The sequence below is a fragment of the Equus caballus genome, chromosome 17, assembly GCF_041296265.1.
Source record: "Equus caballus isolate H_3958 breed thoroughbred chromosome 17, TB-T2T, whole genome shotgun sequence".
NCBI lineage: Eukaryota > Metazoa > Chordata > Mammalia > Perissodactyla > Equidae > Equus > Equus caballus.
The window spans coordinates 26,978,874-26,991,189 of record NC_091700.1 but is presented as its reverse complement, the minus strand read 5'-3'; positions in this window follow the sequence as shown (position 1 = coordinate 26,991,189).

The following is a 12,316-nucleotide window of genomic DNA, read 5'->3' as shown; positions in this document are numbered from 1 at the left end:
AGAGTGAAATCCAAATGGGATAAACACAAATGGTGTGAAACTCACATCAAGACATATCTTAATTAAACTGCTAAAAACTAAAGACAAAAAAACAAATTCTTGAAAGCAGCCAGGGAGAAACAATGTGTTACTAGCAGGGGAACACCAATTTGAATGACAGCAGATTTCTTGTCTGAAACCATGGAGGCCATTGGGAAGTGGCACAACACTTTTCAAGTATTGAAAGAACAGAACTGTCAACCACACATTCTATATCCAGTGAAAATATCTTTCAAGGGTGAGACATTCTCAGACTAAGAAAAACTAAGAGGTTTTGTTGCTAGAAAGCCTATGCTTTTAGAATGGCTAGAGAAAACTCTCTATACATAAAGGAAATGATAATAAAAGAAGGCTTGGAACTTCAAAAAGGGAAAAATAACATCAGAATGGGTAAAATAGGGGTAAAGTATCCCACTTCTCATTAGTTTCTTAAAACATATTTGATGGTTGAAGCAAAAATTATAACACCATCTGATCTAGTGTTCAGTATAGATGGAGGAGATACTTAAGAAAAACATATTTTAAAAATGCAACAGGTAAAGGGACTGAAATGGAATAAGATTTCTACACCTCATTGAAAGTGGTAAATGTTGCAACCAGTAGACTGTGATAAGTTATGTATATATTGTAATACCTATAGCAACCACTAAGAACACTATACAAAACAGGATACTAAAAAACATTATCAATATATCAAGATGGAATCTTAAGCAATGCTCAGGTAACCCAGAGGAAGGTAAACAAAGAGAAATGGAGGAATTAGAGGAAACAAACAGAAAACAAAAAAGTGGCAGATTTAAGTCCTAACACATCAACAATTAGCTTAAATGTAAATGGTCTAAATACACTAAATAAAAGACAGACATTGACTGAGTGGATAGAAAAAATGATCCAACATATGTTATTTACAAGAAACTCACTTTAAATACAACTACCAGGGTAGGTTGAAATTAAAAAGATAGAAAAAGATATGCCATGTGAACGTTAGTTATAATAAAAGGAGGCGTGGCTATATTCACATCTGATAAAGTAGACTTCAGAGGAAAGGAAATTACTAAGAGGGACATTACATAGTGACAGAAGGCTCAAGCTACCTGGAAGACATCAAGCCGTAAAACAAAAGATAACCCCCTCTGGTTTTGATGACATTTGTCTCTTCCTTTCTGGACCGTAACAGCCTTTGGTCTTGTTCTCTCACCTCACCTGCCCAGGATGCACTTAAGAAATGTTTTTGACTGAATGCAGTGGAAGTTCATGGCAGCTGCACTCTGGCTCACAAGGACACCCCCTTCTCTAGGAAGGATCTCAGAGGAGCTGAGGAGACAGACTATTCACAGTGCCATGGTAGACTGTACCAACTGAGGTGCCCTCTCAAGCAGAGCAAATGTTGACTGGCTCACTTGTGACTTGAGGTGGTGGTAAGGGCTTGCTTTTCCAAAGTGCTCTCCTTTGGGATTTGGCTAGAGCGTCCCCTTGGGTAGCTGGGCCCTAAATGTGGCAAATCTGCCCTTCAGCTGCTCAAAAGTCCTCTTTGTAGGCCCTCCCAGGAAGCCAGGGGTTCTTATGCAAATAACTTCCCAGCTCTCCTAAGAGACATATGCAGATTAGGCCCCACGATGACCCTACACAGAAACCATATCCATAAATAATCCCAACTTTTAAGACACGCTGGGGTCAACCAGCATACCATTTGATTAAGTAATGCATTGAAATGCAGTGAGAGGTCCCATCTCATGATTGGAACGTAAATCTGAGAGAGACTGGCCAGGAATAAATAGAAACCTTTCTTGGTTGTATCATTATAATACTTGGTGGTTGGAAAGGAAATTATTTACTTGGGAAGTCTCCACAGTGACATTATGAGATCACTGGTACGTTGCTAATGATTTCTGTGCTCTTGTTTTATTGCTTAGGATTTGCTTAGTGCCCAAAATTTATAGGATGTGATGTGGTGTCAGGTTTGCCCTAAGTCATCAGCACCCTCAGCAAGTAAGGCCAGAGCAAGCGAGACTGTGGCTGCAGAAGGGAGATTTTCCTTGGTGTCCTTGAGGGAGAAGCTTGGAATCGTGGCCTCCTAGTCCAGCAGGACTCAGAGGTCCAGCCAACACGTTTCCTGACCACATGACCCTGATGGGTCCATCCTGGTTCATCTTTCTACGATAATGTTTTCACTGCTGGTGGCCAGACTCAAATGTCTGTGGTCATTTTACCATGACATTCCCTAACCCAGGCCTCCTCCTCATGGCCAACCTGACCTGGTGGCTTTCAGATGGATGCATCAGCCACATACCAGGAGGCTCAGGCTGAGCCACCCCACTGCCTCTCCACACGGAGCCTTATCTCCTTGTTCCTCATCCGTGTTGGTCTCTTGGCTCCTCATTGGCTTCTGCTCTTGTCCATATCCCCAACTTTAGGATTCATCTTGGCTTTCACTTATCTTATGGAACTCTCTAGTTTTGACCTTTGACATTCTCTTGGACCCCCTGACTGCTCTCAGTCGTTGCTCACCCAGGCAATAGCCTCTCTGACTAGAGCCCCCGCTGGATGCTCCAGTTTCTTATTCTTCCTCACTCATGAACAGTCACCCCCCAAATCCATTTAGCCTTTCTATAGCCCCACTACGATAGGGGTGACCATCCTTTATGTCCTGCACACTTCACTACAGGCGTGCATTGTCTAATGGTGGGGATATGTTCTGAGAAATGTGTTGTTAGGCCACTTCTTCACTGTGCGAATATCATAGGGTGCACTTACACAAACCTGGATTGTATAGCCTACTACACACCTAGGCAATATGGTAGTAATCTTGCGGGACCACCATGGTATATGCTGTCTGTTGTTGACCGAAATGTTGTTATGCAGCACATGGCTGTCTGTGGCCTTTATGCTGAGCGTGGGATAGCACAGTGGTTAAAAGTGTGCATTCTGGCGCCCAGCTGCTGGCTGGCTGCAAATCCCAGCTTTTACTCTCTCTGGCTGTGAGACCCAGCGCAAGTCAGTGACCCTTTCTCAGCCTCAGGTTCCTTATCTGTACAATGGACATCCTAAGAGTTGCTACCTTACAGGGTTCTTGGGAAGATTAAATGAATAAATTCATATGAAGCATTTAGAACAGGGCCTAGCACATAAGAAGTGCTATGTATTTACTATTTTGCTAAGTTAATCTTTAAAAGCTAAGCCAGCTTTTCAGAACTTGTTTCTGTAATGTTAGGAGTGCCGCTATTGCATCGTGCTTAGCATGCCTGGCCACCCAGCCTGAACAGGAAGGCGAAAATCAAAACCAGACTTAAGGGAGGGGAAGGGAATTCCAGATGCTTTTCTGTCTGTAATTTTGAAAAGAGTTCTCTTCCCTGAAAAAGCTGAACTTAATATTAACTCCTGAAGAACAACCATGGAAGAAATGCCTATGAAAAGTCGGTACCATTTTCTCTAATTCTTAATCTTCCTCGTGAACTGACTCAGGATCTTAGCTCGAAAACTCTTCTGAGCGGGTGTTTCCGTGCTGCGTGCTGGCTCGCTGAGGCGTGCCTGGGCTCCTTATCGCTGAGTTGAGCTATCATTGCTCTTGCTTAACCACAGGTGGCCTCTGCACCCTGCCAAGGATGTTTGCGTTCCCTGCAAGGAAGACCTTAATTTATTTTGCAATATTCTTGTGCTCTAAGTTAGTTTTCTCTCTCTATCAGAAGAGGGAAGAAAGAAGTGCTTCAAAGCTGCTTGTTGCCATTGAGAGCCGACAAATTCCTGAGCGAGGCCTGAAAGCCACAGCCAGCGGCTGCATGGCCTGGAGAGCTCTGCATCCTGGCTGCTAGCCCTACTGCACACTCTCTGGCTCTTGTGTAGGCCTTTGACAGTCCACACCCAGCAGGACCACACGACCCGCCTTCACAACCCTGCCGCGCCACATGCACACCCGTGCTGCATCTGGGGATGGGGTCTCAGGCTTTGGTCTGGGGCTGTCTCCTGTGATGATGGGAGGACCTGGCTCTTTGTTCCTAGTTGTCCTGGCCTCACAGCGGGGACCTCTGCAGACTCAGTCCCACAAATAACACTGTGGAGTGACAGGTGCCAGATAGAAGGGCATGAGAGAGGGAGGGGTCAGTGCTTCCTGGGGCCTGGGAGCGGTGGGGGATGGGAGATCCAAAGAGGCTTCCTCAGGAAGATGGTGCCTGACCTGAGTTTTACAAGAAGAGTGGGTATTCATCAGTAGACTGCGGGGTGGGTGGGAGAGGGACGGAGAATTCCAGGTGGAGGAAACACCTCAACCGAAGATGAGGCAGCACAGGGACTACGTGCAGGGGGAGGGGTGCAGTGAAAGATGAGATACCAAGGTGCCCAGGACTCCTAGGCTCTCGCTGGATGAAGCCCCGACCCTAGAGTACGCTTAGCGTTACACTGAAAATCATTCATCCTGGCTGAGCAAACGGCCCAAGGTTTTTGTGCCTGTAAAAGAACATGAAGTCTCCCTCCACAGAACAAGGTCATCCTTTGGGTGTAGGAGGTTTGGAAAGCAAACCTTTAATCTCTGACACATTCACTGCAGGACTAAGCAGCCAGTCTCTGCGCTGAGCAGGAAGCTGGAGGACGCTTCAGGGGAAAGCCTCAGTCTCGAGAACAGGCCACTGTTTGGAGGGAGCCATCACAAGGGTCTGTAATTAAATCATTCCGACTAGCCTCTAGGCTAAGCCAGAATCAACCCATTTTACCCTCCCTCAAGGCAGGAATTCCAAAGAACTGTCCTGGACGCATCCTCCAGTAATGCATAATGATCCATTGTGATTAATTAGCTAGTTAGCCATTCATATTTAATTAATTAATCAAGCATTTATTAAACGGAGTCTATATGACAGGCATTGCACAAATGCAAAGAAGAGTGAAATGTGGTCCCTGCCCTCCAGGGGCTAACAGCTGGAGAGATGGATCCGTGAACAACTACCACCAGGACCATGTGACATGTGCCTGTAATCCCAGCTGTGGTCACAAAGAAAGGAAGACACCAGCTCTACTGGCCAAGGGGCTCGAGTCTTGAAGGATGAGTAGGAGTTTAATTGGGGCACAGCGTGGGAAAGAACCTTCAAGATAATTGCAACAGCATTTTCAAAGATACGAAGTTGTGAAAAACCATGGTACACATGGGTATCGTCTAGTGGAGGCTCATTAAGTCACAGGACGTCAAGCCATTCCCCACCGCCTGAGCCCACCGCCGACAAGCCAATGAACCACAGCAGTCTCTCCCCAGGCTGCCTCGCCAGAGGGGTCCAGGCAGCTATGACAGGGCTGTGGAATCAGTGCTTGAGAAGGAGCCTCTCTGCCATCTGGGACTCAGTTTTTGTGTCGCTGGATTATAAGGGGCTTAGAGAAGAACGGCAGGTGATGAAGCTGGGACAAAGTTGGGATGGCAGTTTGGGACCAGGATCTAAAGAGCCTTAGATGTCATTCTGAATTCCTTCTGTTGATGACAGAAAGCCGCTAAAAGTTTTTAGGCAGGGGAATAACGCAGTCGGAGCCGTGTTGCAGAAATAACCTCCATGCGCAGTGTAGTCCTCACTTCAGTGCTGCAGCTCACGGGCGTGTGGCTATTGATTGTGAGACGTGTGGTAGAGAACTCATTACGCTCAGAGTGTTGAGGTTTGCAAAGGACGTCCTTAAAACAACAAGGAAGGGTGGAGTTAACATTGCTCCCATCACCTCTTTCACTCACACTGGGGAGGTAGAAAAAGGGGCGGCAGTCCCCTGCTGCACCGGGAATCTTGTTGGGTCTTGGAACCGCCCCTGCCCCCTTTGAGTATATCGGGCACTAAAAACTGCTACTTGTTTCCTATTTGATAACTTCTTTTTCCTGGTTCACATTGCTTTTATACTCCCATATCTCTCTGAGCTTGTTATGTCAACCTAACTCTTGGTCCATTTGTTCCACCAGTTCTGCATCGGGGTGTGTGCTGTTTGGCTGTCTTTCTTTTAGAGAGGTTGTCTTCCTCAGAGGTGTGGTTTGGCCTAGGGGCTCATATTTCCCTGAGAGTGTCAGCTTCCCCCTCTGCTAATGTGTGTTAGCAGGGAAGCCAAAATTCAGGCCCTTGTGTGTGTCCCTCCCAGTGAGTTTACGGAGAGAGGAGGGAATGAGCCCCAGAGCAGGAGTCCCAGGAACCACAGAACCATGCAGCCTCTCCTTTGATTTTCCCTGTTCACAGCTACCACATCATTGATGCCCCTGCTCAGAGCTGTATCTGTAAAGCCCCAGAGAGACACAGCCTTGGGAGGTGCTGGTGTCCCCAGATTGCAAGGCTCCAGGCCTGGGGCCTAGATCAGCCTTGCTTTCATCATCCTCTCTGCTCAGCAGGGCTGGGGAGCTGGCACTCTCAAGACCTGGCCCATTGCTGACTATTTCTGTGACGATGGACGAGCTCTGGTAGTCCCAAGGCAGTGTGGGAGAATGGCAGGAGCTGAACTTCCAGAACTTCCAGCTGTTCTCCTGCTCCTGTCTCAGCCTGCAGCACCAGGCTGCCGGCCCCGCCCGACGACCCCCACCCCTGCTGGGAGCAGCAACCTTCAGTTTCTCCAGGATTTTCTCACGGCTTCTTCTTAGTGCTTTACGTCCGCGCGCACTTCCCTCACACATCTGCAGTTTCTCCAGAAGTGACTGGGGAAATGTTCACGCTCTTGTCAATGGTGTTAATAATCTTCTCCATGAACCACAGGCCCGGGCCTCGCGATTTAATATATTACATAAAAAGCAGATATTCTAAGGCCTAATTATTCTAGAATTAACTATTGCTACACTCAGTTTCACTTATTTGAGAAAATTTAAGAATAATTTAAGGCTTTTTTGCAACACTGTAATTTTTGAAACTTATTGATCAACTACCTATCTTTTTATAAAGTATTTTTTTTTGCTGAGGAAGATTCACCCTGAGCTAACACCTATACTAATCTTCCTCTATTGTGTATGTGGGTTGCTGCTGCAGCATGGCCACTGACAAGTGGTGTAGGTCTGCATCTGGCAACCAAACCTGGGCACCAAAGGGAAGCATGCTGAACTTCAACCAGTAGGCCACGGGGCCAGCCCCCTTTAAGTTTTTAAATATAAATTTTATTTATTTTTGGTATAGACAATACTACGTTTATTTGGTTCAAAATTTCAAAGGTACAGAAAGATATATGCCATAGTGAAAAATTTCCCTCCTTCTGCTGCCCCACAGCCACCCCGTTACCTGCAGGAAACTGATGTGACCAGCTTCTTGTGGAGAGAACTTACGTCCCCACTCCACCTGTTGTGTTATGAAAACTTTCAAACCCACAGAAAAGTTGGAAAAATACAGTGAACTCGTTTACCTAGATTCACCAGTGGTTTATGTTTTGCAACATTTGGTTTTTGTGTGTGTGTCTGTGTGTCTCTCTCTATGCCCTTGCAGGACATTTGGTCCTGACCAAAACATCCTTAAGACATTTGGTGTCTACTAATCTTCTATGCACGTGCATGTGCACACACAGATACGTCTGTACACATATACTTTTTTCTCTGAACGTTCTGAAAGTAAGCTGCAAACATCACGGCTCTTACCCCTAAATCCTTTGGCAGGTATCTCCTAAAAACAGGGACCTTCTTCTGCACAACCACCATATCACTGTCACACCCAAGAAATTTACCATTAAGACAATAAAATATCAAAGTCCTCTCAGATAGTGTCCTTTACAGCGAAATTTCCCTCTAGAATCCAATCAGAGAGCACTGATTAAGTTTAGTTATCACATCTCGTTAGTCTACAGCAGCCTAGATCTGTTGTCTTGTAGAGTGGCCCTGAGTAGGGACCTGTTTCTTCATGACCAGATTTAGGCTAAATGGTTTTGGCACGGCACATAATGTGGTCGACCTCCTATCTTTGATTCCATAAATAGAAGCTCCCTCAGGAATAACCTATATAAGGGTGTGTAATGCTCCTTTTGAGAATTTATAAAAGAATCACCTCAAGGCACAAAATGGTGAAAACGGGTTCCTGAGAGGGCAAATCTCCACTCCAAACGGCATAGCACAATGTTATAGCCCTCTCCTTTCAACCTTCTGATTTGATAACATCTTTAAAATGTGATGTCATTGTCAGATGAGCGTAAGTTCTGCCAGGGTAAATGAGTTTTGATGGCGTGGTGCTCCTCTGATGTGCCAGGAACGTCCTCAGGAAGCGCCTGAGTCTGCTGTCCAGTTGTAATCAAAGAGCAGCTCAATATTCACGTCCAACGTCCATTTTGCCAAATGCTATTCATTCTGGCAATTCTCTTCACCATCCAGATGGACTGTCCTGGTGAATAAACTCTAGTAAACAGGTTAACTCTCTGGAATGTGTTTGATGACCAACTCAGCATGGTGTGTGACAGGATGTGGCCATTCAAAACAAAACCTTTTACAGAAGCATGTTAAAACTTTGCTAGGTCTTTTCTCTTCTCTGGAAGGTTAAAGCCTGGGGTTTCAACTGTGCACTTCAGCCTTTGGACATATCCAAGAAGCTATTTTCTGAGACAAGTCTGGGGCCTGCTTTCCAGTTCTCTTCTAATCTGTTCTCGGTGGAGATGAGATGACCTTCCATCCAGGCAAGTGTATGTAATTGGCTTTTAAATTTTTATAGGAAATTCGCAGATTTGCTTCCTGCATCACTGCCAGCAAAGCTTTGGCCTTTCTTTTAATCAACTGTTCAGAATACCTGCATGTCAGGCAATTCACCTCTTGTTATCTTACTTTTTCTACAGCCCACGCTGATTGCACAAACAAGCGAGTGAACATGAGTTTTAAGAAAGAGCCTAAGGGTCTCTAACCTCCCCTTCCTCCTAAGTGGTTTTGGAGGTGAGGGTGCATATCCCTTCCCCAGATTGGAGTCTGAGGGAGGAGTGGTCTGAGAAAGAATGTTCAAATTTATAATATAGTTTTATTTTTGCAAAAATGAAAAATGACCTATCCCTTTCTTAATAAAGACTGTAGAATGTGAAGCTCTGGTGGATGGGGGTAAGCGAAGAGCTGTGCTCCTCTCTCATCCACCCCTCACAAGTGGAGTGAGACATGCGTGTTTATCAAAAGAGGGCACAGGTTTAAAGGATTATGAGAGAGCGTACTAAACTCTCTAATTACACTCTACTCCTGCAGGCTGAGCCCAAGCAACAGGTGGATAATGTTGGAAACTTCTTTCCACTTTGGACCACATTAGTACCAAGTAATACAGGAATAGAAGGCCAGTGTGACTCGCCATCCAAGAAGCTGTATTAGAAAGTGTCAAGAAAGATGGTAACAGAAGTTCACAGGAAGGGGCATCAAGGAAGTTGCCAAAGCCAGACACCAAGGAGGGAGCTGTGACTGGAGCCAGTGAGCACATGCAGTGGGTGATCGTTGGTACTCAATAGACACTACTAAGGCATCTGTACTCACTTTACATTCTTCTGATTTGGTCATCCTTATTTATAGATGTCTAACATGGCATGTCAACTTGATCACCAGAAAGTTGATATATCCAGGCTACATTGTAATAGCGCCACACAGAAATCCCATCAAAGAACTACAAATCCATTGTGCCCTTGACTTTTAAAGACGGTCCATGTAAGAAACAATCATATCAAATCACTATTATATAAAGACCTGTATATGACTGGTTCCTTTCAAAGTTTCTATCCCTATGCATTGATGGGCTTCCTTTTGTTAAAAAATGAAAGCTGTGCAGCTTACGTGTGTTTCTCATTTTGCCTTAGTTCTTAGCTAAGTCTTATGCTCAGTCATAAAGCCTTATATTGGTCTAGGGTTTTGGACCAAACTCTCTCCCAGTCTTTATTGCTTTGTAGTTGGTCTTTAAAAACAAAATAAAACAAAACTTTTAAAAGGAATTCTTACGTATTTTTGACTATTCGTTTTCACTGTCTATGTCTTTTTGGAAATAGGTGGCATATCATATTAACAGTTCTTTCAGAAATAATTCCACACAGTGGCTTCTATTATAAAGTCTTATCTAAACGTAAATTTTCCTTTTTTAAAAATTAATTTTTGTTTTAAAGACAACTTTTCGGGGCAGTTTTAGGTTTACAATAGAATTGAGAGGAAATCCAGAGATTTCCCATATACTCCTGGTCCCCACACACGCACAGGCTCCCCCATTGTCGACATCACGCACCAGAATGGTACATTTTTTTACCAAGGATGAACCTGCACTGACACATCATAATTACCTCTAGTCCATAGTTTACCTTACGATTCACTCTTGGTGTTGGACATTCTATGGGTTTAGGCAAATGTATAATAACATATATCCATCATATAAGAACATATATTATCATGCGGAACATTTTCAATGCCCTAAAAATTCTCTGTGCTTTGCCTGTTCATCCTTCCCCTCCTTTCCCTACTCCTGGCAACCACTGATCCTTTTATTTTCTCCATAGTTTTGCCTTTTCCAGAATGTTATACATTTGGAATCATACAGTTTGCAGCCTTTCAGATTGCCTTCTTTCACTTAGTAATATGCATTTAAGGTTCCTCCATGTCTTTTCATGACTTGCTAGTGCATTTCTTTTTAGCACTGCATAATATTCCATTGTCTGGACGTACCACAGTTTATCTATTCCTTCACCTACTAAGGGACATCTTGGTTGCTTCCAAGTTTTGGCAGCCATGACTAAAGCTGCTATAAACATCCATGTGCAGGATTTTGTGTGGACAGAAGTTTTCAACTCCTTTGAGTAAATACTAACGAGCACAATTGCTGGATTGTATGGTAAGAATATGTTTAGTTTTGTAAGAAATCACCAAATTGTCTTCCTAAGCGGCCGTACCATTTTGCATTCCCACTGGCAATAGATAGGAGTTCCTGTTGCTCCAGACACTCATCAGCATTTGATGTTGTCAGTATTCTGGATTTTGGCCATTCTAATAGGTATGTAGTGGTATCTCATCATTGTTTCAATTTGCACTTCCCTGGTGACATATGGTGTGGAGCATTTTTTCATATGCTTATTTGTCATCTGTATATCTTCTTTGGTGAGGTGTCTGCTAAGGTCTTTTGACCATTTTTTTAATCAGGTTTTTTGTTTTTTTATTATTGAGTTTTAAGAGTTCTTTGTATATTTTGGATAACGGTTCTTTATCAGATGTGTCTTTTGTAAATATTTTCTCCAAGTCTGGGCTTGTCTTCTCAATCTCTTGATATTGTCTTTTGCAGAGCAGAAGTTTTTAATTTTAATGATGTCCAGCTTATCAATTATTTATTCACAGATTCTATCTTTAGTGTTGTATCTAAAAACGTATCACTATACTTAAGGTCATATAAGCTTTCTCCTATGTTATCTTCTAGGAGTTCTATAGTTTATGTTTTACATTTAGGTCTATGATCCATTTTGAGTTAATTTTTGTGAAGGGCCTAAGTCTGTGCCTAGATTCAGTTTTTTGCATGTGGATGTCCAGTTATTCCAGCACCATTTGTTGAAGAGACTATCTTTTCTCCATTGTATTGCCTTTGCTCCTTTGTCAAAGATCAGTTGGCTATATTTATGGGAGTCTATTTCTGGGCTCTCCATTTGGTTACATTGATCTATTTGTCTATTCTTTCACCAACACCACACTGTCTTGATTACTGTTGTAGTTTATAGTGAGTCTTAAAATTGGGTAGCATCAGTCCTCCAACTTGGTTCTTCTACTTCAATATGGTGTTGACTACTCTGGGTCTTTTGCCTCTCCATATAAACTTTAGACTGAGTTTCTTGACATCCATAAAATAACTTGCTTGGATTTTGATTGGGATTGCATTGAATCTATAGATCAAGTTGGGAGGAACTGACATCTTGACAATATTGAGTCTTCCTGTCCATAAACATGGAATATCTCTCTGTTTATTTAGTTCTTCTTTGATTTTGTTCATCAGAGTTTTATAGTTTTCCTCATATATCTTGCACATATTTTGTTAGATTTATACCTAAGTATTTAATTTTTTAATTTGCTAATGGAAAAGTTATTATGTTTTCAATTTCAAATTCCACTTGTTCATTGTTGGTATATAGGACAGCAATTAACTTTTGTATATTAACCTTGTATCCTGAAATCTTAGTATAATTGCTTATTCGTTCCAGGAGTTCTTTTGTTGATTCTTTAAGATTTTCTACATAGATGATCATGTCATCTGCAAACAAAGACAGTTTCATCTTTCTCCCTAGTCCGCATACCATTTTTGTTCTTTTCTTGCCTTATTGCATTAGCAAGGACTTCCAGTATGTTGTAAAGAAGTGGTGGGAGTGGACATCCTTGTCTTGTATCTGATCTTAG